This window comes from Cupressus sempervirens, chromosome 3, assembly GCF_028749045.1.
Source record: "Cupressus sempervirens isolate cs-2001-9-10 chromosome 3, ASM2874904v1, whole genome shotgun sequence".
In the NCBI taxonomy this organism is placed as follows: Eukaryota; Viridiplantae; Streptophyta; class Pinopsida; order Cupressales; family Cupressaceae; genus Cupressus; species Cupressus sempervirens.
This window is the reverse complement of record NC_143120.1, coordinates 772,961,986-772,989,006: the sequence shown is the minus strand read 5'-3', so window position 1 is coordinate 772,989,006 and position 27,021 is coordinate 772,961,986. Positions and strand designations below refer to the sequence as shown.

The 27,021-nt window shown below is 33.1% G+C and overlaps 1 pseudogene; it reads right to left on the bottom strand.

The window, feature by feature from the left end:
• Nucleotides 1-27,021, bottom strand: part of LOC149569081 (glutamate--tRNA ligase, cytoplasmic-like) — a 98,987-nt pseudogene that overhangs the window by 49,895 nt on the left and 22,071 nt on the right.

The window sequence follows — 27,021 nt, the reverse complement described above, 5'->3', positions numbered from 1 at the left end:
GTTTGCTTCCATTGTGTTAACTCTTGCAGGGTGGTTCAGATAGCTAGGTGAGCCTTTGGCCCTAGTTATTCACCCTTTGCCTCTGTTAGTTGGTATTAGAGCTTGAGGTTGATCCTTGTGGAGATTGGATTGTGTAGAACCCTAATTTGGATTTGGTTATAGGCTTGTAGATCTACAGATTTGACCTATAACTTGTAGAAGGTTACGGTCTTGCAAGAACCTAATTTTTAAAGATGGTTCGTGCTAGAAGAAATGTCAATAATGTTATGTTGGATCAATTGAGACAAATTTTAGCTAGATTAGATGTTATGGAGATAGCCCAAAGGAGAGGAGCACATCTTGATGATGTAACTGATGATGAAGTAGCAACACCAAACCATAATCCAAAACTTGAAGAAGATCAAGATGAGGAAAAATTGTTGAGAGTGTTGTCTAGGGAAAATTCAAAGCCTATTGAAGAAGTTGTTCCTTACGATGGAAAATTGGATAACAATTTTGTGTTGGATTAGATCTCTAATATGGAGAAGTTCTTTGAGTATGAAAACACTCTTGATAATAGAAAGGTGAAGATTGCAATTACTAGGGTGAAAGGTCATGCATCACTATGGTGGGAGCACTTGCAAATTGATAGACAACGGAGAGGAAAGAAGAAGATCAAAACTTGGCCAAAGATGGTGAACAAGGTAAAGAAAAAATTCATTCATACTGGTTACCAAGTTAGCTTGTTGAGAAAGATGCAAATTTTGAAACAAAAAGACATGACTGTGAAAGAATATACCAAGGAATTCTATAGATTGGACATTAGATCTGGACATATGGATGATGATGTTGACAAAATGGCAAGGTACATTAATGGATTGAGATTTAGTATACAAGATTATATAAGTTTTGTGAAGATGAAAAGTGTAGAAGAAGCATATCAATATGCCCTGAAAGTCGAGGAGATCTTGACAAAGAAGCATAAACAAAGACAAAGAGGTAGAGGTGGTAGATTCCAGAGAGGCAGAGGTAGATCTTATGGTGAAGGTGGTAGATCTGACAATTCTATGCAGGAAAAAGGAAAATTTGAATGGAAGAATGATGAAAAAGGAAAGACTGAATGGAAAAGTGGCAATTCATACTGAGGAGGCACTAATTCTTACTGAGGAAGAGGTAATTCCTATTCTAGAGGTGGATTTCATGGTAATTATTTCAAATGTGGTAAAGAGGGACATAGATCTTTTGAATATAGATCCTTTGAAAGTGGGCAAGGTAACAAAAATGTTGTGACTCAAGGAGATGATGAGGGTTCACCAAGTGGACCTAAGGCTGGAGAAAATCTGATGGTGAGAAGAACCTTATTTAATAAGGGAAGTGATGAGGAACCTATTTTAAGGAGGAGTCTTTTCAAGACAAGATGTAAGATGGTTGGAAAATGCTACAAAGTGATCATTGATAGTGGAAGTTCTACAAATTTGGCATCAAAGGAGCTAGTTACAAAGTTGCAATTATAGAGGCCAAAGCATCCTCAACCCTATCATGTTTCATGGATCAAAGATGAGCATAAGATATTAATAAGTGAGCAATGCCTTGTGAAGTTAAAGATTGGATATTACTTTGATGAAGTTTTGTGTGATATTATGCCTATGGATTGTTTTCATATTTTTTTGGGTAGACCTAGGCAATATGATTGATATGTTGTGCATGATGGAAGATTGAATCAATATACTCTTTGGGTAAATGGAAAGAAACAAATATTGTTGCCTTTGATTGAAAGTCCATATGAGGTTAGTTGCACTACAATAAAAGTTTGCATGGTTAATGGGAAACAATTTGAAAAGGAAATGAAAAGGAATCAAGTCTATTTTGCCATATTTCCTAGAGGACCGAGTGTTGGTACTAATGGTCAAGCAGTAGAAGCTAGTAACAACCAAGTGATAGTCGAGTACTAGTAGAAGCTATAGAATTTTTGAATGAGTATAAAGACATTATTGTTGATGATATTCCTAATGGTTTACCTCTAGTGAGAAGCATAAGTCATTGTATGGATCTGATTCTTGGAGCTAGTTTGCCAAACAAAGCACCATATAGATTGACACCTACAGAGAATGAAGAACTCAACAGACAAGTGCATGAGTTGTTGCAAAAAGGTTTGATCAGAGAAAGCTTGAGTCCATGTCTTGTACCTACTATATTAGCACCCAAATATAATGGAGAATGGAGAATGTGTACTGATTCTAGAGCCATTAACAAGATAACAGTGAAATATAGGTATCTTATGCCAAGGATGGATGACATAATGGATTGTTTGAGTGGAGCAAAGTATTTTACCAAGATTTATTTGAAGAGTGGCTATCATCATATTATAATAAGGAAGGTGATGAATGGAAGACTGCTTTCAAGACAAAAGATGGTTTGTATAAATGGTCGGTTATGTGTTGTGGTTTGACTAATGCACCTAGTACTTTCATGAGGTTGACAAATGAAGTTTTGAAATGATTTTTGGGTAAGTTTGTGATTGTTTGTTTGGATGAAATTCTAATATTTAGTAAGACTAAGGAAGAACATCTTGAGCATATTAGACAAGTATTGTGGAGGTTGAAAGAAGAAAAGTTGCTGATTAATCTGAAAAAGTGTTCTTTTATGCAAGAGGAGACTGTGTATTTGGGATTTGTGATTTCAGCTAATGGGTTGAAGATGGATCTTGAGAAGGTTAAAGCAATTTTGGAGTGGTCTACACCTGAGAATGTGGGTGAGGTAAGATCATTTTATGGTTTTTCTAGTTTTTATTTAAAGTTTGTAAAGAATTTCAGTTCTATTTGTAATGCTATGACTAAGACAATGAGAGGAGATAAAAAGGAATTCAAGTGGACACATGGAGCTAATAAGATTTTTGAGACTTTGAAACAAACGGTTGTTGAGTTACCTGTATTGGCTTTGCCTAATTTCAATAAAGTATTTCAAGTTGAATGTGATGCAAGTGGTAGTGCAATAGGAGTTATATTAAGTCAATAAGGTAAGCCTATTGCTTTCTTTAGTGAAAAGTTGAATGATACTAAAAGGAAATATTTTGTGTATGGTCAAGAATTTTATGCTACTGTTCACGCTTTGAAGAAGTGGAGACATTATTTGATTCCTAAGGAGTTTTTGTTGTATACTGATCATAAAGCTTTACAATACTTGGGAAGTCAACATAAATTGAATCAAAGACATATGAAGTGGGTTGAGTATTTGCAAAGTTTCACATTTGTCATTAAGCATAAGAGTGGAGATACTAACAAAGTTGTTGATGCATTAAGCATAAGACATTCTCTATTGAATGAAATGAAGGTTAAAGTTCTTGGTTTTTATGAAATGAAAGAGTTATACGATGCTAATCTTGATTTTTTTGAGGCATGGAGAGAGTGCAAATGACCAAATCTGAAAATCACATAAGTATGATGAGTATTTCATTCGAGAAGGTATGTTGTTCAAATGTATTCAATTGTGTATTGCTAGAAGTTCTATGTGGTTGAATCTAATTAAGGAAAAGCATAGTGGTGGATTAGCTGGACATTTTGGAATTGATAAGACATTGAGTTTGCTGAAAGAGAAGTATTATTGGCCACAAATGTATAAGGATATTCATAAATTTATAAATAGTTGTAGAATTTGTCAAGTTGCAAAAGGAGTGAGTCAAAATACCGGTTTGTATACACCTATTACTGTTCCTAAGAAACCTTGGAGTGACATTACTATGGATTTTTTTCTTGGATTACCTAAGCCAGTGAAGGGGTATGATTCCATATTTGTTGTAGTGGATAGATTTTCTAAGATAGCTCATTTCATACCATGTAAGAAGACATCAGATGTTGAGCATGTTGTTGAACTTTTCTTTAAAGAGATTGTGAGATTGCATGGATTACCAAGAAGCATTATTTCTAATAGAGATAGTAAGTTTGTTGGTTATTTAATGGAAGACTTTATGGAAGAAGATGGGTACTAAGCTGAAGTTTAGTTCTATATTCCATCCATAGAAAAATGGATAGATAGAGGTTGTGAATAGAAGCTTGGGTAATTTGTTGAGATGTTTAGTTGGGAATAAGCCAAGTAATTGGGAGATGGTACTGGCACAAGCTGAGTTTGCATATAATAATTCTATGAATAGGAGTACATGAAAGACACCTTTTGAGATTGTTATTGGTATGCATCCTAGAGGTATATTAGATTTGAGAGATGTTGTTGGTGAAGAAAAGAAAAGTGCTATAAGAGAAGAAATTGCTGATTTTATGGAGTCGTTGCATAAGGAAGTGAACTTGAGGTTGGAACAAAGTAATCAGAAGTATAAGGAGAATGTTGATCAGTCTAAAAGACACCGTTGTTTTCAAGTTAGTGATGAGGTGATGGTTCATCTGAAGAAAGGAAGATTCCTAGTTGGAACATACAATAAGTTGAAGATGAAGAAATTTGGACCTCATAAGATCTTGAAGAAGTTTGATAGTGGTAATACTTATGAAGTTGAGTTACCTAATGACATGGATATATCTCCTATATTCAATATTTCTGATTTTTTATAAGTATCATGAATTAGAGGATGAAGTTGTTGTATCAAATGATTATCCAAAGAAGCAGATTGAAGAAGTTGAACAAATATTGGATCAGAGAGTTGGCAAGAGCACAAGAGGAAAAGATTATTATGAATATTTGGTGAAGTGGAAGAACAGACCTATTGAAGATGCTTCATGGATTTCTCAATTTGAGTTGGATTAAGCTCAAGTTGTGACATCTCAATGATTCAGGAGAATCATTTCTTTCAAACCCGATTGTCTGATGCAGGAGCATCCTGGGTTGCCTTGTTATCCTACTCATTTTTTTTTTGATTTTACAAGTTGGTGCATAGAAATTTCTTCATGTGCCTAGCAAATCCTTCATGTGCCTAGAAATTCCTTCATGTGTCGAGCTACTGTAGCAATTCCTTCATGTGCTGAGTTACCCAGTATATGTTGAGTGTTAGCATTTGGACGTGATTTCTACGAGCTAACTTGCAGGATTTATTTTGATCGTGAAATTTATGTTAAGATATTTTCTTGGGATGTGTCTAGACTATTGTTGGGTCTGCCCTCCTCTTCTGTAATGTTCTAGAATAATCTGTAAGCCATTTTGGCAAGATATATATAGTTTTAGGCTTAGAGTTGGGCAAGTTTTTGGAGAACAAGATTGCAAAGCAGAACTAAAAGTGTGAATTTGTAGTTGGACCTTTGAATGTGAATGTATTTGTAATTGGTTGTAACCTAGAAGGACTTATAGCTAGGCATGTATGAAGATATTTTGATGAATCAATAAAAGTATTTCACTCTTCTTCCTCCTTTGGTTGTTGTTCCTTGTGTTTGCTTTCATTGTGTTAACTCTCTTGTAGAGTGGTTCAGATAGCTAGGTGAGCCTTTGGCTCTAGTTATTCACCCTTTGCCTACATCAAGAGGTGTGTATTTGATTCTAGTCATCATGGTTGTTATGACATCTTTTATCTGTTTCTTGTCCTCATCATTCATATTATTGCACTTGATATACTTGAATGTAGATAGACCCTTAATTTCTCTAATAGATTCAACTATTTCATCAATAGTATCAGGTCTCATATGTACAACAACTTTAAAACAAATACCTTCGTCAAATTCAGTCCTTTCACTGTCCCTGACATCATCATTATCTTTAAGAATCAATTTCATCCTTCTCTTTGTTGGCTTGTTAGTAGATTCAGTAGCATTCTTCCTCTATTGATGTGTTCTCAATGTTGACTTTATGATTATTTTAACTCCTTTCTTTGAGGGTGGTGTAATCTCTTGAGTTGTTTGGGTCCTTGACGTAATGTTCTTAGGACTTATGGGGGTATCCAATGGCCTCTTCTGGCCTTTCTTCTTCTCAAGTTCTACAAATAAAATTTCTTTTCCTTTACCTTCTTCTTCAACAATATCTTCACCCTTTTGTTTAGTAATCATCAAGGGCTCATTCTATTTTCTTCTTGCAACAAGTGCACTTTCCAATATTTCAATCATCTTTTTGGTTTTCTTATGCACTTTCAGTGTTACAACATCATTTTTTATCCTTTATTTGGCTTGTCTATATGTGTCAAATGGTTTGGTTATCTTGTTCACCAATTCATTAAGTAATGCTTATATTTCCTTGGTAGCCTAATCAATATTTATGTCATACTCCATGGGTTCAAGCCATCCAACCCTTGGATTTATCGCTTTCACAACTGTGGTGTTAGTATAAAAAAGAAAACAAATATCATCATGATAATTCTCAACTAACTAGGGTGGAATTATATATCTTTGATTCATTATCTCCTAGAAAATGTCAAAGTATTCATTCATAACACTTCCAAGATTATTTCCTAAGCTTTGAATAAACTCATTGATCTGATAAATAACAGGTGTCTATGTTTTCAAATTCACTTGATAAATTGAGGGGAAATAGTTTTGTGTGTAAAAGAAAATGCATACCAATAGTGAGCCAAATTTGCATGTATTTGTCCTTGCAACTCTAACTTTTCTCATCTTCTTAGAAACTCTCCTAAGCTATAGCTTAGCTAATTCATATTTATGAACTTTCTTCAGAATTTTAGAACCCAGATCAACTGCTACACATAACACACTATTGGGCCTTCTTGACTAATAGATTTTATATACAACAACATATACTCCAAATTTTTTTTCCAAGTCTTCTATTGGGGAAATCCTTAAACCATGTTTATCCCACTAAGCCTTGGTGTTAGTTTTAATTTCATTCTTTGAAGTCGTATGAATTGATTTCACCTTCTTAGTAAGAGGGTAACCTATGACCATGTGAATCACACATTTTTTATTATAACCACATTTTCATGTTGTGGAATCTACTCAACATGATACAAATTTAGTCCACCTTGAATATTTTCAAGCAATGATAGGCATGGGGGACACCTTTTGTCTCCATATTTTTGTGTTCTTGTTTCAATTTCCTATCAACATACAATACAATTTTTCATAAACCTCACGTATCTCATGGTCCCCAACTTCACCAATTTTACAATGATAAATTGAACAAATATCATTTATCAATAAAACCCTAGGTGGAATAGATGATAATATACTCACCTTATCTATTTGTGTAGCCACTTCAGGATGTGGCTTGTAGTCTGGCTTTGCATAATCTTCTTTTCAAACCAATTTTAGATTGTTCACCTTGGCCTACAAATTGGCACCATTATTGTAGGTTAAAGTTTTGGTAAATAAACTTTCACACATCACTTAGTTCCCTCCAAATTTACCTTCACACTTAAAATCATCCAACAAATTTTCGTTTCACAAGATTTTGAATTCAACCACTCACACAAATAGCTTAAGTTTTATGTTTCACTCTCGATAATGTAGGGTAACCAAATGAAAAATAATTACTCTATTTAATATGAAATAGTAGATTTCAATGCTTATTAGGGAATATTAAATTCTTTGTACCTCATACTCGATTACCATAGAGAACTCAGACATACTTCATTTTCATCACTTTCTCAGTTATCTTTGCAGTGTCATTTCAAACCTAGTTAGCACATTAACTTATACCAACAACTTCACTTACTCGATTAACACTATGCCTTCAATTATTGATCATCTCTATGTGACTTATTAACTATGATAACTTTTAGACTTCATGAATTATTTGTATGCATCATTCATTATGTAGATATGTACCTCCTTCCATTGTGTATTAGAAACTAATGTAAGATATACCATTAATAGTGTAATTGCACCTTCTTATAAGGTCTAGTTAGAAGTAGATGTTTCACCTAATCCATTAGATGAGGTGCCACCATCAATTGCATTTGATGTCTCATTCTCTTATATCTTTCTTATCCACTTCTTGATCATTTTTTCACAAATTCGCATTGACTTTCCCTTTTTATTTTGGATCCTCCTCTTTAGGTGTTGAAACTTGGTACCTATAGTTTTTTCTTAAGTGACCAACCTTGTGGCAATGATAACATTTCATTCCTCCATATCTTCCTGAAAATTTTAATCTTATGTAGTTATCAGCAATGTTTCCATATTTTCTATATGCATTACAAGAATACCATGTATTATAGTCCCAATTGATTGTATTACCTTTCTTTCTTGGTGACAAGTTAAATTTTTTATGTAATATGTAGTCTTGAGACTTATGTTCAATTTTTTTGCAAGTATGACAGTAACCATTGAATTTTTACTTCTTAAGGGACTAACTAGTCTTGGATATACATTCATATGTTTTATGTCTATATTAATTTTGATTGTAACTTTAACCATCAAATTTTGGAGTAACATTGGACTTACTAATTTTGCTCCTACAAATATTTGTTGTGTGTCCAAGCTTTCCATAATAATAGCATGTAGGATTATTTGTCTTGGGATTTGTATAGACATTCCTTTCTTCATCTTTCTTTGCTTATTCTCCTTTCTCAGTAGTAGAATTCTCGGTATAGCCTAGTCCAGATGTGTCTTTCAGTCAACTCTGTCGTCTAATTTTTTTCATCCAATATTCTTATGCATTCCTCTAATATTTTATGTCTTTCATTATTTTTCTTCTCTAATTTCAATTCACATTTCAAATTTTCATTTTCTATTCTCACTTCCACAATCTCTTTCATCTTTGTGTCAATCTCATGATTTACACTGAGTAACTAATTTACCATATCATAATGGTTCTAAGTTAACCTTGTGATTTAATCATCCTTGAAATCTAATCTTATAGTGATTTGTCTCTTACCTTCTTCCATCATTGTTTTCTCATCCTCAACTTTTCTCTATTTTTAAAACACTTCACACATCTTAGTAGATTGTAGCTCTCATTCTCTTTTCAAGGATTTAATTTTCTTGATAAGGCTATGATTTTATTTAGCAAATCAACCATGGTAGCATTAGATTCATCATGCATGTTTTCATCAGATAATTCTTCAATCAAATCTTCTTGATATGTTGTTTCATTCATTTTTTGGGAAAATTTCTTCCTCTTATTCAATGACAACTTGAGTTAGTCTTTCATCTCATTGGTTTGATTCATGTCCATCCTTAACTCAAGTTTCTGATTCTCAATGGTTTTCTCAAGATTTTACTTCTCCATATCTCATATATTATCTCTTAGGTGGTAAAACACTCAATAGAGAACTAAGATCTAATACCAATTGTTGTAATGATAGAAATGGTAGGATACTGAGAGGGGGGGTGAATCAATATCCTCTAAAACTTTGACCTTAAATAAATTCATTGGTTCCCTTATCCTTTTCACAACTCGATAAGTACTAATCACTAACCACAATACTTGTAAATAATAATAACTCTATCTTATCTAAGTTGCATTAACCATTAAATCATAAACATAAACTCACAACATATAACACAAGTATTTGGTCACATAGAAACCCTTGGTTAGAAGGAAAATTGTGATGTTGCCTTGTTATGGATACAATTTTTTTGTCACTTTTGGTGACTTACGATGTTAAGAGTATACAACTAAATCTACTAAGATCTACCTTCTTCAAGGATTTTACAAACTATGCTAACTGTATACTCGGTTAATATATTTTAAATAAGACTATTAGGTCTACCTTGTAGAAGGATTTAATTTGCTACAATTATTAGAAAATAGTAGTAACCTAATCTAAATAATGCAACTTACTTTGCTAATCAAATCTCTCTTTTGCACAACTATATATCACCTTGTTGTGGCTAACCTTGAATACCTCTTAACTTTACTTGAATCCATGATCTCTAATATACTCTACACTTTACTTTTTGGATATAAAAACTTTTCTCAACAATAATAATACCCCTCTTTCTCACTTAGACAACAACTTAAAATGTATCCATATAGGTCCTTTTATAGTTTTACTTTCCCTCTTTGATCTCTATCCTAATTAGAGTTTAGGAACTCTCTAGATTGTATTACTGATCAAAATCAAAGATCTAGAATAATATGTGTTCCATAATTTTCCTTTTTGCATTTTTATTGGCTCTTTTCTACCTTGAAATAATATGACAATCAAAGATCTTTTACCAATAAATATTTTCCTCAGTCTATGGAAATCTTGTTTCTCATTCGATATGATTGTTCCATGCATTATTTTGTGCCAATTAAAACATTTGAGTGACCTTTGTTCCACTTGATAAATATATTGTCTCTACTCAGTAGAAATGTTGTCTCTTTGTGATGTCTTTCCTTGGGTATATCAAACTTTCTCAATAATGTCTCTACTCAATGAATAAAGAAGTAATCAATACGTACAAAGCTTGGATATTAACTAAAAACTCTTACATCTCCTCCTTCATTGCTCACGAAATATAATGACACTTGGTGATAGTATTCGCCAACTAACTCATTCTCCATCACTATCTATTTGACACTAGTTGGCAATTATTTAAGGGACTAACACTATGCCTTAATTTCCTTTCTTTTTTTAGTCATCTAAATGTTTTGTGTTATTAATAAGTGTATATGGTCTTATTTACTAATGCCAATGTCTTTGTCTTTTGACTATTTTGGTGAAAGATGGATTGTGTAGCCTTTTTACTCTACTATTTTTTTCTAAGATAGATAATGAAATGTATTTTTCATTGAAAAAATCCTATAATGGTTAAGTATTATGAAAATAAGGTTATAAGTACCTTTATTATACCTTTGTAGGTGTTACCCATGACTAGGATTTGAATATTACACTTTGTTGGTGTAGGGGCACCTCAAGTTTATATTGGAGGCCCAAACTAATTGGGTTCCTAGTAGGTTATATTGAATTTAATAAGATCACATGAATCATGTATACCGATAATGTAATGGGAAAAAAAAATTGGAAGCCAAAGTTGGCACAAATTTGTACTTTAGGACTAATAAGGGATTATTAGGTTTATTTGGTCAAGTGCGATCAAAATGTGGGGAAAATAAAATGGTCATGATTTTTATGATATTTTTAGGTTAATATAGTAATTTCAATTTTTTTGGGGTCTTAGAGTACTTATGAAGTTGCAAAATGCAAAATTACAAAAAAAGTTGCAATGTTGTCAATGACAACATTTGTAAAAAGTTGTCAACTTTCCCAAACTAGGGGATAAAAGTAAACTAATTCAAAAATTATTTTTCCAATATTGTAAAAATATTTTAAAACCTTTTTAGTGACCTATACATGTGTGGTGAAGGATATTTTTCAAGTTGGTGGATGAAACAGTGAGGAATTGCAATAAATTATGTGTTTCTTATACATGTTTCCTATGCTACTAGATTGGTAGGTTGGAATGGCTCATAGATCTAGTTAAAGAATTGTTTCACTTTCATCAAGTTTTAATGTTTGAAGTTGTAGGATAAGGGAGAAAACTTATTTATCTATATCTTGGTTGAAACCCTTTTCACCTTTGGAGACAACCAATGGATTTCATGCATGTATCCACATTTGTGAAAATATAAAACTTGAGGGATTCTAGGGCCCATGTATGTACATTAATATTATAAAACCAATTTTTTCCCTCTCTTTATGGATTTATGAGGGAAATCCCTAGCAACTTGACATCTCTATGTGACAAACAAAATTGTATAACATAGTAGTGTAATTTGATTCAATAATGACATCAAGGGGTTTGGTTTCTTTATGAATATTGATTAGGTTTTACTTTCCCTAATTGAAGAGTTTTAAATTTGAATGCTTGAATGGAAAAAAAATGAGGGTTGTAGGGAAAATTTGGATTCTAACTTGATGGATTATTTCTGAACATGATTGAATTTAAATACCCTAAGAGTGTCAATCTGGGATTTGTAACTAGTGTGAGATATAACAACTATTTGCTCAAGGAATGAAGATAATAAATCAAGTGGTTATGAATGAAAGTTATGCATTCTAAGAAATCAAACTAAAAGGATTTTAATTAATCAAATTAGAACTCACATGTTAAAGAATGAAACTAAGAAGGAATGTGTATGCAATGTATCTTCACACTTAATCCAAACAATTGCTTAAAGCATATCTTTACACTAATTAAGAAATAATCAAACTTGACAATAGCCACACACCTAAACAAGTACATATTAAATACCATAATCCATGAATATGTCCAATAAATTAAACACCACTATTGAAAAATAGTTTAATATAATGAAGATTAAGATTGACTCGATTTTCAATAGGAAGATCGATTGTGGTAGGAAGTCTTTGATTCAGTCAGAAGTCCAAATAGTAATGTGTGACAAGAAGTTCACTAGGAATGATGGGTAGTGATAGGAATTTTATGGAAAAAGGTGCTAGAAAATATAATGTAACGGATGATAGTTTTTGGTGAATGGATTATATGGCTTCTATTGATATAGATATTTGAATGGATGAGTAATGATCAAATAAGACGAAGTAGTTGCAAGCCAATAAACCAATAAACAATTAGGCCTTTGGATAATAAAAACATATAGCATGAATTGTACAAGTGTCATAAATGTTTATACACACACCTAATCAATTTCTATTTTATAGTTCATAAATGAAAGAATTAACACACACAAGACACTCTCACCAGGGTTTCAAAGAGGGGGTCCTTCCTCCAGGTAGCTTGCTGAGAAGAAGATTAATGCAAAATTACTTAAACTAATTCAAAACTGATCCAAACAGTATTACAAAAGGATAATTTATAATAGCATACCCATAAGTATATTTCTCTGATATTCTCATATGATCATGTATATACTTATATAGTGTTTAAAATACCAAAATAGTTGAATCATATTGTTATGGTCACAAGTCATTGATCTAAGTTAAAAAAACACTATCTTGTTCATAGGCCACTAGTCTTTTAACTACATTAAACATAATAATAATAGAATATTATTCTACTCGAAAGTCACTCTAGACCAAAGACTAAGAAAAATGTCTTCCCAAAATTGGATAATAAAATAGAGCTATAATATTTACACAACTGATCCATTTTCCCCCAAGCTCCTATAACCACTCAAACATCCATGCTTAGCTCTTGTAGCAAATATATCCAAAATGTTGTCAAATTCTACACATTGGTGGACTTTTTAGTAATTACTTTCTATCTTAGATTTTATCGATATACTTTAAATATATGCTAATTAGTGGCATAAATGGGAGTGGGATGACACAAAGTTGGGTGAAAATATGCATAAGGAATATATGAAAAGACACACAAATGCACACCCATCATTTCCCCTCAACTGAAGGATCAAGTATGTTCTCATACATGCTAGTGGACAACCAACATCAGTAAACTCAATTGCTAGATTTCCAAATACTATCATGACTCTTGTAGTTTCATCTCTAGCAGACTTGGGTGTAGATAGTTCTTGTATCTATGCCTTTAACTATGGGTTAGACCTCTGGAGCTAATTGATGATTTGCATTATTTTTTCAGGGAAAAAATATTGTATTGCTTCAGGAACTTCAATAGTTCCTAAAGCACCATCACTAGGGTTTGGCTAAGATGTTATAGTAATAATGTGTGTATCATCAATTTGAGGAGACTCTATTTCTTGTATTATAAATGTATCTAATCGAGGAAGTTCTTATATTTTTTCCAACTAAGTTTTATCACCAAGGGGAATACCACAGGCTATTTCTATTACCCTCTCAATGGTAGCATTGGGTAATATTTTTATTGGAAATTTTGCTACCAAAGGAGATTTGAGTCTTACCTCTTCTTCAGTGACAACGTCCTTAGTAGGATTTTTCTATCATGTACTTGGAACATCATCCTCCTTTTTATTGGTGTGCTTTTCTCAAATTATTCTTCAACTTCTTTCTCATCTTTAGCCTCCTATTCTTCTTTAGTTTTTGTATGTCTTCAACCTCCTATTCTTCTTCAATTTCACTATTTCCTTCATCTTCTTGTTGCCCTTCTTCTATTTCCTATCCATTGTCAATTTCTTAGCCTTCTTCAATTTTTGGATTTGCCTCCATCCCTCATACTTCTTCTATTTCATGCCCCTTGTTAGTATCTTTCTCTCCTTTAGAGGGCAATTCATCTTGCTCCATCATGTTAGGATTCGAAAGATCTAGAATAATATACTAATAAATAGTTAAATGCAAAAACAAAAGAAGAAAACCATAAGAACATAGATAATGCACAGATTTAACATGGTTCACCCAAAACCTAGGCTATGTCCACCTACATAGCCATATAACCTTTCTTATTATCTAGTGAGTACAATACAAACCCTTACAGCTCAATACCACCGCAAGAACAACCTATCTCATTATACATTGCATTACCACAATCCCTAACCATAAGCTATCTTGTATAATATATTCCCTCCTTAGGGTTATAATATGGCTATCTAAATAAGGCATGATAAGAATTATAAAGTACATATAGTACTTCTTTGATCAATCACCACAAACTAACACATCATTTGTTTCAATTTATCTTGTTTCTTATTATACCTGAACTATGACCTTTGTTCCCTTAGAAGATGATCATTTTTCTTTAAGGGATTTTTAGCACTAATAATTTCTAGATGTAGCAGGCTATGTTGGCTAGTTCTTATATTTTATCCAAAGTGTTCTATTTTAATCTAGTAACCATAGGATGGGGGCTTTAGGTTTCTTTATATTGCTTAGAACGTTTGTCCTTTTCTTGTATTTTGAGGATTTTTAGCTTTTTGGATTTTGATTAGGATGAGGTTTTTGTTAGTCATTTTTTAGAAGAGCTAGCTTTAAGTGCTTTTTCACTAGGAGGTGATTCAGGGTCATCCACATTGGTAAGGGTAATAAATCTTTCCCATCCTAGGGAAATTTGAGTGGACTTTAGGGTGTGAATGATAAGTAATTTCATCAAATAATGGTGGGAAAGAGAATTAATATGCCCTTCTCTGTACTAGCAATGGAACCATTTCAAAGAATGAAAGAGATAAGAAGGAAGATTGAAAAGGACCCCATATTGTAGTGTAGTAGAAGTGAGCATAAACATACTTATAACGACCTTCACATGTAATGAATTGAATCAAAAATTGGACAACTTCATCCCATGGCTTTGGCAATGATTTGTGGATAATCTCTAGTTCTTGGGTCATTTCAACTGGTTTTTCTCTTTGAAAGAATCGCTTCTTGTGGGGTTTCAAATCAAAAACCTTGGAGATCCTGTAGAGAAATAATGGTTCCCAATTTATGGGAGACCAGAGGCAGTGGTGACAGTCTGTAAGTTGACCTAGAATTGTGGCTCTTGCACAATAAATGTCAAGACAAACTTGGCAGTGACCTTATCACTGGAAATGAATTCACATAACCATTCACAATACCTTTACCATCCCCAATGTTCAAATATTTTGTAAACTTCCTTAGCATTTTACAGACGGTGGAATGAGTTTGACTCCTTACAAAGATGATGGCTACCCATGATCTTAGACAACAATGGCTACTGAAAACACAAAGCAAGAGGTTCTAGAAATGGAGAAAGAAAATAGCAACACAAATTATAGGAGAGGCCTTAAAGGGGTGAAAATAAGAGAAGTATGTCTCTAAGAAGTAAAAATGGGAAGGTAAGAGAAAATCTTATCTTCATATCTTCGATAATTAATGAGGTCGATGATGTATAATAATAACTAACGACATGGAAAAGATGGCATAAGTGATCAATGATGTAGACAACTACCACCCCCACCCCCCCAATTGAAAGGGTCAAACCATCCTAGTGATACCACATAAGAAGAAGAGAAAAAAAATATATTGAAATAAAATGTAAGGGGAGAAAGTACTTCCTAATTGCATAGCCCAACAAGGAATGATATGTTGAAACATATGTGCAACAACACCTAGGATGGCAAAAAAAAAATTCCAGATTGAGGGAGGATATGATAATGATGATGCCAAAAAAACACAACCTATTTGGTAGTATGGTTATTGGAAGAAGGCACATTCTAGAAGACACGTGAGCACCTGGTGAGAGTGTGGGGATGCTAAAGTAGGCAGGACATCATATCACTTGTGTGAACTATTAGAAAGGCCAGGGTTATTGTTGCACCAAAAGATCAACCTGTTAATGCCTAATACAACCAATAGTCTTATATAACCACATGAGATGGTTAACCAAAATCCTATGAGGGATAATAACCCACTACCAACAACCCCCCTCCTAGCCTTAGTCATTGTGGCTTGTGAGATTTGAACCTATCACCAGGCTCTTATACCAATTTTTAGAAAGGCCAAGGTTATAGTTGCACCAAAAGATTGACCTACAGATGCCTGATACAAACAATAGTCTTATAGAACCATAGAAGGTGGTTAAGCCATGTTACGAGTCCTACAAGGGACACTTGCTTGCTGCCAACACGAATTGATAGGCATAAAAATATGTAGTCACATGCAAATGGAGAGGTGGCAAGAACCAAAAAAAAAAGTGTCCAGGAGTAGAGAAGGTGATAGGAAGATGCAAAGGTTCCTATCACACAAAAAGATGGAAGAAGGTGGGTACCTATAGCAAAAAGAACTAGATGAGTCATTTGTGTTTTTTCAATGTTTTTTTTTGTATTTTTTTTTTTGCGAGGGGGGTTTAAAAAAAAAATTGAAGGAGGCCAAAAGAGGCCTCCAATATAATTTGAGATGATGGTTGTTAACAAGGAGCTTACAACATTTAGAGTCTATAGTGTAGTGTTGAACAAAACCATTATTAAATACATGTGCAATTTCATAGGGGCATAGCCATCAAATATAAAATTTACCTTTGAAATCCTAAAACTAAGAGTCATACAAAAGTGTTTAATCCCTTGGCTAGAAGGAACATTGGAAAATATGTTTGTCATGCCATAGTGCACATTGATTCTTAACAAGTTTGGTATTGAGGAATGCCTCTTGATGGATTTCATGCAAAGAGTGCAGTTGTGTTATACATTCCCATCAAGAATTAGAGAGACTCAAACCAAGTTGAAGTGCAGTTCAAAGAATTTTAATCTTGAACTAAATAGGAAGAAAAACCTTCTTACCACAAACCATCTCATAAGGGGTCAAACCAATGGTGGTCTTCCACATTATATGATAGGCCCACATGGCTTTAGGAAGCTATGTGGCCCAATAACACTCATGAAATGCAACAGTCTTGGTAAGAATATTTTCTCATTCCCAATTAGTGATCTCTACCTTTATATTTTATGGAGTGTGATAGGGTGATGATTTCTAGTAGTAGATTTTATACTCTTTGCCTAATGCAACAATGAGATCTGAAGTGAACTGGGGTCCTTGATCCATAGTATGTTGAGAGATTTTTTGAAGCATGAGTGTTGATGATATTCCTATGGGGGAGTATTTTAGATATGTTACTTTAATGATATGTTACATCCATGAATGAGTTTTTCATTGATGTCAACATAGCAGTTTTCTATGGTATTTGATGGAAGAATAGTGGAAAGATCAAGTTGGTAGGAACAGATAGTTGAGTATTCTACCTATCCAAGGTTATGAGAGATAATTCTAAGTATCTAGTATATGCAACTAACATTGGAAGAAGAAATGATAAGTTTGGAAGAAATTATATAAGTTAGGGTGATGTTTATTCTAAGATAGAGTTTACAAAAGCATGTTTTGATAAACTTGTTATATCTCTTAGAAAAATTATTATTCTAAGAATTGAGGTTGAGGATGTGAAGAAGACATGTTGATGATGATGTGGCTAAGTTCACTCGTCATAATACTGTGTGTACAAAAATTTATTCAAGTTGTAAGGCAAAAGATTAATGTTATTGCCAAGTGTAACATGTTCTTACTATGGTCCTATAATGATTAATTGAGAAGGTCTAACAACCAACTTAGGGAATTGTTTTATGGAATCAGTAAAAGGAAGGGAAATTTCCTTTATCACATTATGGATGAGGATGATATTTGTAACGAGCACAAGAGCAAAATGCAAGGTTGAGCAAAGCAGAGCAGTAGTGAAGGAAACTTCATTGTCGAGGTTTTGTTGAGTGATTCGAGGTTCGTGACCTAGTCTACAAGGTCTAATAGTGATTGGTTTGGTTGATAGAATAAAGGAAATAAGAACATAATAGTAAATTACTTGTTTAGGTAGTGAGATCTTCTTGTAGTTAAAATTGCATGTTTGGGTAGTGGACTTATTTTGCATACATTGTACTACAACTCCTAACAAGGTTGGAATCTCCTAATAGGGTCCATCCTCTAACAAGGAATATTTATATTAGTACATCATCCTTCGGCATCATTCCCACGAGGGTTTTCCCTCTTATCAATGGTTTCCCTAGTCAAAATATCTAGCGTAATTGTATATGTGCATCTTATTATGGTTTTTGTCTACTTTGGTTGAATGGTTAAGTTGATTTAAAGAAGATAAATGTTTTAATTGTTAGATAACTGATTCACCACCACCCCCCCCCCCCCTTCCCCTCCTCAATTATCTTGGTGGACTATTTTTTCTAATAATTGGTATCAGAGCATCAAATCCTTGAAGATAAAGTTTAACAACTTTGGGAGATCCATGGAAAGCATGTTCAGGAAAGATAGTTTGAAGTTCGATGGAACAAATTATGAAAGTTGGAAGGAAAAGATGAAGACATATCTATTGTGTATCAGTCTGGGATATTGGATCTTGACAAAATCAGCAAAGAAAATCATTTTTGAAAAGGATTTGGAAACTTGTACCAAAGCCAAAAAAGATCTTTTTATGTGTGACATGAGAGCTAGAGAAGCATTATTGACTGCACTTCCTAAAATTGAATACAATCAAGTAAAGTCACTTGCTACTTCACACTTGATTTGGAAAGCTTTTAAAAATGGTTTTAAAGGTGATGAAAATTCTAAGATACTAAGGCTACAAAGTTGGATTTATGTATTTCAAGATGTTAAAATGATAGAAGATGAATCTGTAGGAACATCTATAGGAAGAATATCAAAGATTACTGTAGCTATTAGATCTCAAGGAGGAACCAAAGAAGATGATGAAGTTATATCGAATATATTGAAGAGATTAACACCACCATTTAAGCCAGCAACTCAAATGATATAGTTGTTGATATCTTATACCAAAGATTTCACAAAGGAGACATTGCTTGGAAGACTTGAAGCAATTGAGAATGAGCTTAGAAAGTCCAGAGAGTTGACTAGAACAAAGACAACTTTTAGTGCCTTGAATATTTAACCTAGTTTATCAAGAAGCACAAGTGCTAGAGGACATTTTGCTGGTAGTAGCAGATCTAAAGAGGATAGAAATATTGAAGAAGGAGTAGCCCTTCTAGTAAGAAGAGAAAAAGGAGGTAAGAAAATATTTAAATGTTGGAATTGTGATGAATATGGTCATTATGCATCCAAGTGTCCTAAAAGAGAGAAAAAGTCCAAAGAAAATTACAAACCTAAAAAAGATAGAGAGTGTTTGTATGCAAATGAAGAAAATGATTCTCATGAATAAGCAATAAGTGCTAGTGATGATGAAATAGGATTTGTGGAAATTAAAGAAGAAATTCCATAGAAAATAGCATCAGTGTCAGAGGTAGAAAAGAAATTTGATTGGATAATTGACAGTGGTTATTCACATCATATGACTAGTGATATGATCAAATTTTTTGACTTCAAAAGTCAGGATGGAGGCATTGTCGGAGTTGGAAACAATGTAGCATGCCAAGTTAAAGGTATTGGATCTATAACTCTTGATGGTAAAACTAACACTAAGGATGTATTTTTTTTGATGGTTTGAAGCACAATCTTTTGAGTGTTAGATAAATAGTAGACAAAGGTTAGCAGTTGCAGTTCATAGAGAAGACATGCATGATCAAAGATAGACATGAAAAGGTAATTGGAACAAGAACCAAATCTAGAGGTAATGTATTTCAATTGAATCCTACTGAAATAACATGTTTGGTTGAAAAGGTAGATGAGAATTGGCTTGCATAAGAGATTTTGTCATATAAACTTTGATAGTATTGTGAAGACTAGTAGTATGTTTGCAGTTAAATATTTTTCGAAGATTGTAAAACCTATTAACACAATTTGCAAGGAGTGTGTGTTGGAAAAGTATAATAGAACTTACTTTCCCAATAATAAGTTTACAACTGTATGCCTAAAATGTGAGCACACTTCTATGAGTCATTATATCTAAGATTTCTCAAGAATGAGGTCTCGAATGGTGGCTCATAACTCTCTATGCATGGAGTGCATGGATTTGGAATGGAAGACCTTAGTTTTGACCTAGATTTTTCCCATGCAAGTACACCACAAAATGAGATATTCAAAGATCCAATATGCATGCAAATGGAGATGCAAACTAATCTAAATGATCACAATGCAAAACAATGCAAGATCTAATCTATCAATTCAAGATCTAATCTATGAAAGCAAGATCTAAGCTAATATAAAAATGCAAAGATGAATCATGGTGGTAGAAGCCATGGATGCATGAGAGAAGAAGACAAGAAGATAGAAGTTCTCCACAAAAAGCTTTAGTATTCAAACTCCTCCTTCAAAAATCGCTTTCTAGACCTGCAACATAACGATAGCCTAGAGTGTGTGTATGTAAAATGAGGAGAGGGCTCTCCCTTATAAAGAAGATTGGACGATCAAGATTAAGAAGCAAAAAGATTTAATCAAGAGTGGAGAAAGAATAATTCATGTGAAATAAAGATCCACCAATGAGAAAATAGGAAAAGAATTAAATGAAATCCCACTTAGAAATATCTACATTTAATTGTAGAAAAAATTTTAATTCTTATTTATTTTATTTCCTCTTTAAGTGGGGATTTATTTAATTAAAAGGGAGCAAGTTCTTTTAATTAAATTAGAAATATTTAATTAAAAGGGAGCAAGTTCTTTTAATGAAATAGAAAATATTTAATTAAATTAAAAGAGGGGTTTTTCTCTTAATTAATTAATTGTGGATGATTTTTTTTTTAAAAAAATTTATCAATAAGATGTTGAAGCCAAGATTAATTATTATGTGTTTTAATTAATTATTATTATTTATTAAGCACAATCATGAGTATTCGAACCCAAGACCTCTTCGATAAGAAGCTCACAATTTACCATTATGTTGTAGACTTTTGCCTTGGATGAATTATTTAATTAAAAAAGAGGTTTTCTTTTAATTAAATAGGGACTTATTTTATTTAATTAAAAGAGATATTTTATTTTAATTAAATAAGACTTAGGATAAAATGATCAACCTTAGAAAAATAAATAATCGAATTTGATAAAGGAAATTAATTTGAATTGATTTAATAAAATATTGCAAAGCATTGATTTAGGAAATTGATAAATTGAATAATGGGGGGCCATAGTCTAGGGGACCATTTTAGGGTGCATACATTTGCCCCTCTTTGACTAATGTGTGATCGATTTTGGAACACATGTAGTCAAAGAAATAAATTGAATTATGAGATCGATTTGGGATCACAAAACAACCTAGATGTGTGGTCGATTTGGGAACACATCAAGACAAAGAATACAAATAAATTTTGACTTTAAAAAGTTGAGGATAAAATTGATAAAATTGAATTAAGGATTGAAGTTTGATAAGTACTACCCCCTCGTGATCAAAATCAAAATGAGATGGAGGAGAAATAGAAAATTGATAAATTTGATCAAATCGAACAAAAGATAAAGTTCTTGATGTAAGATAAAAGATATAAGAATCACAAAACCAAGGTAGATCAAAAAGCATGAAATATTATGCCCCAAAGTTGAATTAAAAGCAAAGAAGTTGGGTGAAAGAGAATGCAAGATAGAAATTTGGAAGAGATGGAAAGAAATGGAAAGAAGAAAGATCATTTGCCTAAGAAAGAGAATGCTCCAAAATCAATCAACTATTTAAGATAGAAATTTTGATTGAGATCGCGAAATAAGATAAGGAAATGAAGATCAAAACATGACCACAATTGATTAAAAGTCCACAATAAAGATGAAGGGAAAACCCTTTCAAACTCATAATGCACCCTAAAATTGAAAACTAACATGAAGCCTAACAATTCAAGCTACATGAAAATGCAAAGGTGTACTTGCAATGGAGCAACTGTAACATAGGATTTTGTGTTCATCATTCATTAGAGAATGTAAAAGAACTTATTTTCATCATTGGGCCATTATTAACAAACATCAAAAATCACACAATCATCACTAGTCACAAGTGCAACTATGAAGATATGAATGTGACTTATATTAGATTGGAATGTGGAAAGATTCTAACATAACCATCAAAGACATAAATGTCAAGATGAATGTGTTGTTAGATTACACAATTTAATGTAGCAAACCATGCTTGCATAAAGGAATAAATGCCATGATGACCAGAAGAATGGTTGTACAAAAATAGTCAAGGATAATACCTCAAATATTCTAAGTGTTCCAAGGTGACAACAAGAGACACTCTAGAATTTCAAGGCCATGCCCATAAGCATAAATAAATAAAAACATGCCCCATGCCCCAAGTCCTCTAGGTATACATCCTGGAGAGACTTATTAGACAAGGACGCTCAACAAAAATCAATAACAGTCACCACACAAAGAAAAGGTAATGACATAAGTCAAGCATTAAGTGTTTGTGTTTTTCAAAAAAATTGTGTTAACTAATACTGAGTTTTGAGGATAAGGATCAAATGCTTGCAAATAGGTAAGATTACATGAAAAAATTGGATAAAACCAAACCAATAAGTGTTGAAAAACACTCTATGTCAGGGGTTTTATTATAAAAAACAATTGGGGTGGTGTTGAAAAATACCATTTGCAAGGTGTCCTAAAGACTAACGTAGCCAAAAGACCAAAGTGAACACAGTTATGCCCCCTAGATAAAGACCAATTCCAAGCCAAGGCAACAAGGACAAGGCAAGATGGAGAAAGGCCAAGTGTCAAGGACATGTGCTAAGAAAGAAGGGTGTAAAGGCCTCAAGTAGCACTCATTTATAGGTTTTCACCACTTGGATTTTTTATTTTTTAAAAAAAATTTTGGAATATATAATTTTTTTAAAGATACATCAAAGCACCTATTGCTAGGTTTTCACTAAGATGATCATTTTTTCAAAACATTTTCTAATTTTTAAAATTTTCACAATATATCATTTTTTCTGGATTTTTGAAATATATCATTTTCTTTTGTATTTTTTCAAGATCCATAAATATATACAAATAATATACAATGCCCCCAAACAAAAACAAGGACCAAACTCTCAAGCAAGATCACATCGTGCAGTCCCAATGTCTAGCCAGGTGGAGGGCAAGAGTGATTAGCAAGCTAGTGGAAGAAATGAAAGACAAGAGAATGAAGGAGAATAAATAGAAGAAATCCTTAAGAGAAAACTCCTCAACAGTACCCAAGCTAGGGAAAATTTATCATGTAAAGCACATTTAGACAAGAAATGAAAGACAAGCATAAGATCATTCACGAAAGCATAATGTAAAAGTGGGAAAGATGCAATCCAAATGAGTATACATATCAAGAGGCTTCATAGCATCATGTTTTATTCTTTTTATTAGATCAAGACCAAAAGTGTAAATGGGAAAAAGATAGTGAAAGACTAGAATGAATGGAGAAAAATAGATATGAAGGCTAAACATGAAAGGAATGAAAACAAGATCATCATAAGATAGCTCACAAGATAAGTATTTTTTTGTGTATAGGTCAACATGTCAAGATCAAAGAGAGAAGATGGAATAGATGAAAGATGTAGAAGAACTACACATGATGCCTGATTATCAGGTTTTTATCATGGTAATTATCCAAGGTGCCACAAGGGAATGGTTTTCACCATAGGATGAATTTATTTCTCTTTAATTTTGCTACCAAGGTGCCTGATTACTAGGTTTTCACCAAGGCACATTTTCAAAATTTTCATTTTTTTCTTTCTTTTTGTCAATTTTTTTCAATTTTTTTGAATTTTTTGGAAGAAGTCAAGATTTTTAGATAATTCTCCTTGAAATTTTAAACCATGACATGCAAAGGAGTTGAAATGATATGCTCAAAGATGCTAATAGGGAAAGGAAGATGGAAGAAAAAAATGGAGGATATGGCTTTATGCAAAGCGAGTGAGATTGGAAGAGGAAGATGAAGGAGAGATCAACATCTACACACACCTTGAAGGGTGGAAAGAGGATGGAGAAAATGTGAATGAAGGTATACATGAAGGAATATGGTGAGTGAATAGAAGAGGTTGCAATTTATGCACATGGAATGGAAGAATGCTTTTGGAAGAAGATGAAGTGGAATTCTTTGGAAGCTTGAATGTCAACTTTAATTGTTGTTCAACATTAGACTCTCTCAAGAGAGACTTTGGAATCCATATAGCCATAGGCCTCTTTTCATTTGTTTTTGATGATTTAAAGATAATATCTTCAATGATGAATTTTGAAACCCATACTTGTCTTATAATTTTTTCCTTAGATATCTCTTTTGACTTTATGCCCCCATGTTGATTAGAGAAGACATGGTGGTCTTCTTTTTTATATGGATTCTTGAATGGCTTATTTTTCTTGTATTGAATATTTAGGTTACTTCGAAAAGACTTGGAACTTGTGTAAGAAGGATGATATGACTAGTTTAGGTAAGTGGGTGGTTGAAAAGGATTCAAGGATATGCATCTACATTGATCTTGAGGAAAGATAGGAGAGGGAGGGATGTAAGGACCCAAGATGGATGATGAATTAGGAGAGTTGGGAGGGGAAAGTGAAGGGACATAAGGACCCAAGATGGAAGGAATACATGAATCATTTAGTATTGGTGGGGGAGGTCCAAGGATGGATGTGGAAGATGCAAAAGGGTAATCAATAAGTTCATCAACATCTATATGACAATCAAGGACATCAGCATCTTTAGAGTCAGCATTAAGATTTTCAATAGGATCATGAACATCTTGAATAGGAGCAACTTCTTTGATATGAGTACTTGAATCTTGAGAAGACTTAGAAAGAGTAGAAAGTGGAAGGGAACATAGAGTGGTAGAACAAGAAGATGGAAGACTTTAATCTTGACAAGGATCTTTGGATAGCATAAGTATAGAGTTTTTCTCTTGATTTTCAATAGGCTCAACATTGGAAGTAACAACACTATTTTTAATAACCTTAATGGAAGTATCATCTTTGGAAGGTGCAACTATATTAAGATCATTTTGATTGTCAATAAGCTCAGTGGTGTAAGTAGTAGGTTGATCTTGCTTAAGAGAAGACTTAAGACATGGTGGAATGAATGAGGAAGAGCATGAAGGATCAAAAGAACCATGAAATGGATCAAAGACATCATGAAAATAATTGGATGACATGGAGGGTTCTTGATCTTTATCTTTCTTTATATTTTTTTCTTTATCATTTTTAGAGTCCCCTCGACATGAAGCCACTCATAAGGAGAAGGAAGCATGTTTGAATTGTATGGAAAACTTTGGAATAGATGATGAAGGACTAGCTGAAGTAGGAATTATAGTGCATGAAAGCTTAGGCTCTTTAGGTTTAGCATTATTAAAAGTATTTTCAGCCAAGCGAAGGTTAGCTTGACTTTTTTTAAGAGGTAGCTTTTGAAGATAACTGTAGGGAACCACATGAAAAGAATTAGGATCTTTGTTGGATGAAGGATTGCTATAAGATTTGAGAGACTCTGAATCTTTAGGGGATGTATGGATAGTGGAGGAAGTAGAAGATGGAAGGGGAGCATCAGAAGACAAAGGTTCAATATTAACATGATCTTGCTCAAGAGTGTAATCTTTATTTTCAGCATGAAGGTTTTTAGAAGAGGAACTCTTATGCCATTGATGTTTTATTTCAGCACAAAAAAATGCTTTCTCTTCCTCAAAAAATGTAGATCTATCATTTAGGTATGGTTCACAAAATTTATCAATTTTTTTTTCAAAATTTGAGTCATATGGATTACCATCAATATCTATCCATGACTCATCCCCTTTAAGCACAAGAACAGGACTAGGAGGACTTTTCGGACTCGTAGGAATATAATAGTCATTGTCATCATAATCATTGTCACTATAGGCATTATAGATAGGCATATCACAAAACTTTTCATGTTGTTCATTATGGTATGTATCAATAAGAGGAATAAGACTCTTGGTAGAAGTAGAAGAAGAATGATATCACAAAGAAGAGGTAGGTGAAGACCTACATGAATGATATTTAGAAGAATCATGACAAGACTTGGAAGATGAAGAATGTGAATGATATTTAGAAGAATCATGACAAGACTTGTAAGATGAAGAACTTGAATGATATTTAGAAGAATCATGATAAGACTTGGAAGATGAAGAATGTGAATGATATTTAGAAGAATTGTGATAAGACTTAGAAGATGAAGAATGTGAATGATACTTAGAAGAATCATGACTAGACTTGGAAGATAAGGAATATTTGGAAGAGGGATATTGTGATATGATCTTGTGTATGATCCTAGCAAGAATATCTAATTTCTTCCCTTTTTCTATCACTTTTGTCACAAGGTTAGAATCCATATATCTATTGGAGTAACAACACTTTTCAAATTCAATAAGGAGATCAAGTTCATTTGTGCTCAAACTAGGGTCCCTAACAAGATATTCAAGATCCATGGTTCTAGAAGAAAAAGAATCAAGCATGGAAGAAGAGAAAGGATGAATAGAAGAAGGTAGACTATATGATAATAGGAGGAAAATAATCAAGAAGAAATGAAGAAGAGGAAGAATGGAAATGGGAGATTAGAAAGATGTGAAAGATGACGAAGAAAGAAGACCAAGAGTCATTTTGGGAAATTTGATACCATTTGAATTCATTTGAATATTGAGCAACATATAACAACACTTGTAACCAACATGAAAGAAAAGGTATTAGTTGATAGGATAACCCTAAGAAACATTGGTACCAAACTAGGATAGTAAAAGCACTTCACTTGTCCAAAAGAGATGTGATAAGATAGAATTTTGCAATAGGCATAAACCAACACTGCCACAGATGTGCCCACAACTTTGGGTGAATACCCTAGCACATATGGACCAAGAGGATGATTTACCCAAATTATAAATAATTAAAATTGAATTTTTATGAAAGTAGATGAACAAGAAATTACTAAGACTCTCTAAGCATAATATCAAAGGGTCCAAAGGTATATCTTTCTCAACAAG